We start from the raw sequence: 6,520 nt of genomic DNA on the forward strand, positions 1-6,520 counted from the left end.
ACCTTAGTTCCCTGCCCTGCCAAAACACTTTCCACCTGTTGGCCCACCTGCTGTCCCAACTTGGTTGAACTACTTTCCCAATTATCAGTCATTGCTGTCTGTACCCGCTGTACCAGATAGGAAGCCTTTTGCTGTGCAGTAGTAGCCACCATTTGCTGCACCTCCGTATCTACCTTCCTTATACATTCCATTAGATCCTTCTTATGCGTGGCCAACATATCTTTAATCCGTTTATGACCGTCAGTCTGCCAAAGTTTCTGTGCAGTGTTCAAACTTTTAACTGATTCTTTCACAGCCTCACGAATTTTTTCCTCAACCATAGGCTTTAGAGTCACCGCAACAGAATTACTGATTCTACCTATATCTTCATCACTGAGCGGCGCCAAACCACGTCTGTCATTCTTACGCTCAGCCTTATTTCTCTCGACCTCAGCACGTAAATCTGGTAACTCCCTCTTCTGTTTAGGCCCAAGAGAATCTGCCCCAGCAGGCCGCTTGACCACGCCCCTTCTGGAAGTACCTTCCCCAGCATCATCATAAGCCTTGCTGGCTCCCCTTCTGGAAGTACCTTCCCCAGCATCATCATAAACCTTGCTGGCTCCCTTAGTCCTGACCGACCCAGCAGCCTGATTTGGCACAAACTTACCAAACCTGCGCCGTCCCTCACCAGAACTAGTATCTGCCACCTTTTGTTCAGGCTTGTCCGTTGGAGGCTCAGCCCAACTGTCTAGCTCCGAACCACTCTGTTCACTAGGCAGACGATCCCTGGAATCAAGCTCAACCTCAAGGCTCACGTTGCCAACATCGTCTTCATCATCATACCCAGGCTCATACCTGGGCGATTCTACATCATACTGCCTCCTATCATCTCTTCTATACACAACATGCCGCCGATTAGGTCTACCAGCATCCAGCATCTCAACAGACGGTTCACGCTCCTCCCGCCGACCAGACGCCCGCTGATACCGCCTCTCGTTTCCATCTCCATTTCCTGATAATAATCAATAATTAAATATTAACATTTTAATATTTTAATATTTTAACATTTTTCATATATAAGACGACATTCAAAACGAAATACTTTACACAAATTATATTTATCAGGGATGCCAAATTTTAATTACTGTCTTCCCGAAGGATAACGCGAAAATTTAACGCAGTTACACAGTTTGCCCAAACAACCAACACACAGCAATCCAACAACCACCCCCGCAGCACCCATCACAGCCATAACAAAATGCTGCCAACTATTAGTCAACCAATTAATCGAGGTATTATACAAATGTACAAACCAATCTTCTGTAACCTCTACAACAAAAGCATGTGAATTAGCAGCCAATTCCGAAAGTTTAGCCTCTTCCACAGACTCCAACACCTGTCCTTTCTCTCCCTTATTCAACAGATGCTCAAAATTCAACGGTACCTTCAACCAACTATCCTCCAGCCGTTTAGTCTGAACCAGCTGCATTCCTGCCCCCTTGTTGCCTAGATATAATCCAGGTTTAACTCTCACAAATACTGGATTTTTTCTGCACTCGACAACCATCAACAAGGAAACATTTTTAACTAATCTTGTGAACGGTTCTACAGCAACAATTCTACCGTCCATGAACAAAGAAAAATGACCAAGATAACACGGCAAATTCGCTCCTAAAGTCACATTCAACCATCTTTTTTTACACACAGACACAAGTTCCATCTCCCCTAAATGTTGTACCAACAAATTTCCGACTTGTTTGATGTTGGAATGAAACAAATTATTCTCCCAACACCCCTGTTCTGCCTGCAAAATCCTTTCCACCTGATGGTATGAAGAAGTTAACTGTAGTAATAAAGCACCATCCTCCTCCTTTCTTCGCATCCAAGGAAAAAAATTCTTTTTAGCTGTTGTAATCCACAAAAATACATCCGGAACGTTGGTATGAAAATAATGCAAATCAGTCAGAAAATCAGAAAACTCCACTTTTTTCCCCAGTTTCAATCCCAACGAAAACTGTGGAGAAATCGCCAACCAACTTTGGCCACCCTGATTATTAGCATCATCCGCCATATTAGAAAATGTAAACAAAGTTAAATTTACAATTTCAACAGTCCGAAAATAACTAAAATGACGTCTATCTTCCTGTGATTTATTGTGAACTATCACTCGATCAAGCCCAAGCCGCAGATCAGACTCCAGACAATGTGCACCAATGAACTGATCCTCAAGAAAACAACTGTTATCAGGTAACATTGAAATTTGTATATTTTTCAAATAACTTGTAATTTGAACTTCTTGAAAAGTATTAGGCACAAAGGTATTATTTAAATAAATACCATCCCCTCTGCACTGAGGGTCAACTCCATACGTCATCATATCCTCATACAGAATTGTACCATTTATGAAATAAGTCATTGACCGGTCATAAAACGCTACAGGCAACCGTCGTCCATCTATGTCTAACACTCTCTGTTCCTCCATCCTTTTACAATCTTCACTAGAAATTAACTCATCACTACTAACCACAGCTGGTGCCCCTAAATGTAAGTGGCTATATTTGCCACAATACCAGGTGTGAACCGTTCTGTCGACGTGACATTGTACCGCGGGCAAAAATCTCACTCCTACTTTTTTTAACAGATGACCACTGATTGTTCCATTAAACTCATGCTGTCCATACACTGTACATTCTGAAGCCCTCAATTCAGGACCGTCGCCAACACACTCCTTTACTAGCACAGGTATCACATCAGCCCCACAGGATATTAAACACAATCCCCAAATTAAAAAATATTTACCTGATTTGAATTTATTATTATGACCAGACATTATTAGCTGATAACTGTTCACCAATTCACCCGCAAATATCAACTGATTTAGCCTTTCATTGTAGAACAACTCTCCACCTACTAGCTTTGTCAGCACATATTTGTTATTAAAATAATCAAATAACAATTCATGAACTCTTATTATAATATATTTTTATAATATTTATATATTTCTTTTCAAAAATAATTATTATCAGCTCTCCTTTCCCTACTTTCTCCGTCCTCGAGTTCCTATCTGAGCATGTACCACAGGACCCCCTACCTGAGATCTTAACCTCCTCCCAGTGTCCCATAAATATTTCGCCACCCGTGATCCACTTTTCTTAATTGTTACTAATCTTTCAGGTGAAGATTGCGGCGGCGCCGTAGTCAAAAACGACTGTTCCAATGGAAGCTCAACCTCGTCAAAATTACCCTCAACTACAGGAGCAGGCACCACAGATTCATCTGTCACTCCCACCTCTACTCCTTCCCCTACAGGTATAATTTCTCTATTAACGTTCCACTCATTTCCATCCCCTGAAACTCTGTCATTATCAACCTCAACCTCACTCTCCTTCTCCTGAATCTCGTCACTCTGTCTTTCCTCTGCCAATTCAAAACCATCATTTTCAGATGACAAATACACAACATCTGCACTCTCTCTCTCCTCTACAGTTTCCCTCTCTACAGGCATATTATCAACCTCCAAAAATATCTCATCGGACGGACAAATTTCAGGTAAAGGAAAAACGTTAAAATTAACCTCCTCTCCCTAAACTTCCGTTCGAGCATGAATTTTTCGAATTTTATCTCTAGCCACAACCTGATTTTTCTTAATGGGATTATTCCCAAAATTTGCCAACTCATACAATGCATCCGAAAATTTCTTAACTACAATAAAAGGCCCTCCATAAAAAGACTGTAATTTCTTGGACACGTCGGTTTTCACAATATTAAAGAAAGCATAACAAACATCTGTCACCCTCAATGCTTCCTTCTGTACTCTGTGTTTATTTTGAACCTCTAAATATAACTTGGATTTTGTAGAAATTCTCTTAATTACATCCTCCATATTTTTCAGAAATTCCAAATACGACCGCGAGGATGAAGATTCAACAGACGGGACTGGTGATAGAAAATCGAGGGGAATACGTGGCTGCCGACCGAAAACCAGAAAAAATGGAGAATAGCCAGTTCTAGAACTCTTGGAGCAGTTAATCACTAACGTAGCCAAAGGTAATTTTTTAGCCCAATCCTTTGTTCCATGATTTTCATCTACTTTCAAAGCAGCATACAAACTCTGATTTTGCCTCTACAGGATTCGAATTTGGATTCCTGGGGGGAATTAGGACAGTATCCACCCCCAATCCTTTCATCACACCTTTAAACACACTGCTTGTAAAATTTGTACCTCTATCCGATCTCAAAGCCCTAAATAAACCATAGGTAGGTACAAAATTTTCTAATATAGCCTTTACAGTTGTTTCAGTTTTAGCATCAACCAACGGACATGTAAAAACATATCTAGAAAATAAGCAAACCATGATTAAGACAAATTTAACCGTCTGTCCCTGATGATAACATGGAGTCCAAGGACCAACTAGATCCACTGACATATTAGCAAAAACTTCACTACTTTGAACAGAATGAGTTATAGGTGAAACATGTTTAGGATTACTTCCAGCCTTTTTCAAACATGTAATACAACTTCGCATTCTCGATTCCACAAACTTGTTCACGCCAGGCATAAAAAATCTCTCATTTATTTTACGTATTGTCTCCTGCACACCTCTATGTCCAGAACCATATCCACCATGAGCTGAATCAAATATATCATTGTATAAAGAAAGAGGCACTACAGGCCTCTCGACAAAACCCCCTTCGGCCAAAGGCTGTCTGAAAATTACAACCCCCTCTAGCACATACAGATGGCCAATAAGATTGTACAATAGTTCTTTTCTGCCCGATAACTCCGCCCTCTCATAAGACGACAACTGTCTCCTTTCCAATATCCATAACCTTATTTCATTTAGGATCTCGTCCTGCTGAAGACTACTTTGCCAGACAAACTCAACATCCACCTCATCCTCTGCAGAATGTACCTGCATAATGGAATAGATTTGATCCAGAAATGGTGAATCATCCAGGTAAGGATCCAAAATTTTATTATCTGTCTTTCTACACTCCTGACAATCCTTCAGTCGATGTTCCTTACAATCTAACTCAGTTCTCGACAAATAATCTACATTCACATGCTTAGTCCCCTGTCGATGGATAACTGTAAAGTCAAAACTTTGCAAGAAAGTTATCCATCGATAGGTGACACCGTTTATTGATCCTTTAGCCCAACGTTTATAATGCACTAGTGAAATACTGTCTGTCCGAACTACAAATTCACGAAACCTACAAAAGTGTAAAAAATTCTTTAATGCATATACTAATGCACCTAATTCTCCTTTATAGGAAGGATAATTTTGTTCCACAGCATTACACTTTTTACTACAGACACCAAACACTCTCTCTACACCATCCTGTTCTTGTGAAATAATCCCTGCAAAATACTGAGAACTATAATCTACATCCACGATAAAAAGATTAGGATTATCCCATTGAGGATAGCCTTTACACATCTCAGTCTTGAACATTTCCATAAATTCAGTCCATACTCTATTCAATTCTTCTGTCCACTTTATTATAGTGTCATTCCTGTGACTATCCAACATGCACGACCTCTTAGCATAATCAGCAAAATATCCTCTGTAATAATTGGTAAATCCCAAAAACTTCTGTAACTCCTTCCCTGTTCTAGGCTTGCCCCAATCCTTAATCCGTTCCAAATATGCAGGATTCATTTTCAATCCATCGGCACTAATAATATGCCCCAAATAATGGCATTCTCTAGTCAATAAATCACACTTATCTAAATTCAATTTCAGGTTGACCTGCCTAAGAACTTGAAACAGTGCCTGCAGATGCTCTACATGTTCTTCTGGACTTGATGAAAACACGATCAGATCGTCCAAGTAACTGATACAGAATCCATACATACCTGGCAGGATAGACAGCACCTTATCCATCAGAGCACAGAACAGGCTGGGTGCATTACACAACCCAAATGGCAACCTGTTAAACAAATACATCCTGTTTGCTGCACTAAAAGCTGTCAACGGTTTAGAGTCCTCATCCATAGTCATCGAATGGTAGGCAGCTGTCAAATCAAGAGTACTGAACACCTTGCCAGAACCCAGCTTCGTCAGATTATCAGAAATCAGTGGCAGCGGCCACGCCACCCACTTAGTCACGTTGTTCAAATTGCGGAAATCGATGACAAACCTCAACTTAGCCTCTGCTCCAGGTGCAGCCTTCTTTTTCACAGCAAAAATAGGACTAGACCAATCCGAGAAACCCTCTTCAATAATGCCGGCGTCCAGCCATTTGGTTAACTGTTCTTTCAACTTAGCATCGTACTCTGGATTCAATGGAATATTTCTGGCCTTCACAGGTTTAGCTCCAGGTAACAATTCTATGTTATATGTCATTAATCGACAATCACCAATATCTGAATCATTCATTGAAAAGATATCAAAATTTTCCAAACAAATTTTAATAATCCTAGGTTTCAATTCTGGATTTTCCTTAATCATCTGGTTTTCATCTAACTTCAATTTTTGAATAATAAACTGTACCCGTTCATGCATTTTTTGCCCCGACAACTTTTCTGGCTTATCCA

General features: G+C 40.2%; 1 long non-coding RNA gene across 1 annotated transcript; it reads left to right on the forward strand.

The window, feature by feature from the left end:
* Nucleotides 1–3,732: 3,732 nt before the first annotated feature.
* LOC145315588 (uncharacterized) lies at nucleotides 3,733–5,764 on the forward strand. Its single transcript, XR_013878084.1, has 3 exons — nucleotides 3,733–4,026; nucleotides 4,824–4,937; nucleotides 5,727–5,764. It is a non-coding gene; the product is annotated as an uncharacterized LOC145315588 (long non-coding RNA).
* Nucleotides 5,765–6,520: the final 756 nt, after the last annotated feature.

The sequence above is a fragment of the Acartia tonsa genome, chromosome 4 (genome assembly GCF_053477335.1).
Source record: "Acartia tonsa isolate MP-2025a chromosome 4, ASM5347733v1, whole genome shotgun sequence".
Taxonomy (NCBI): domain Eukaryota; kingdom Metazoa; phylum Arthropoda; class Copepoda; order Calanoida; family Acartiidae; genus Acartia; species Acartia tonsa.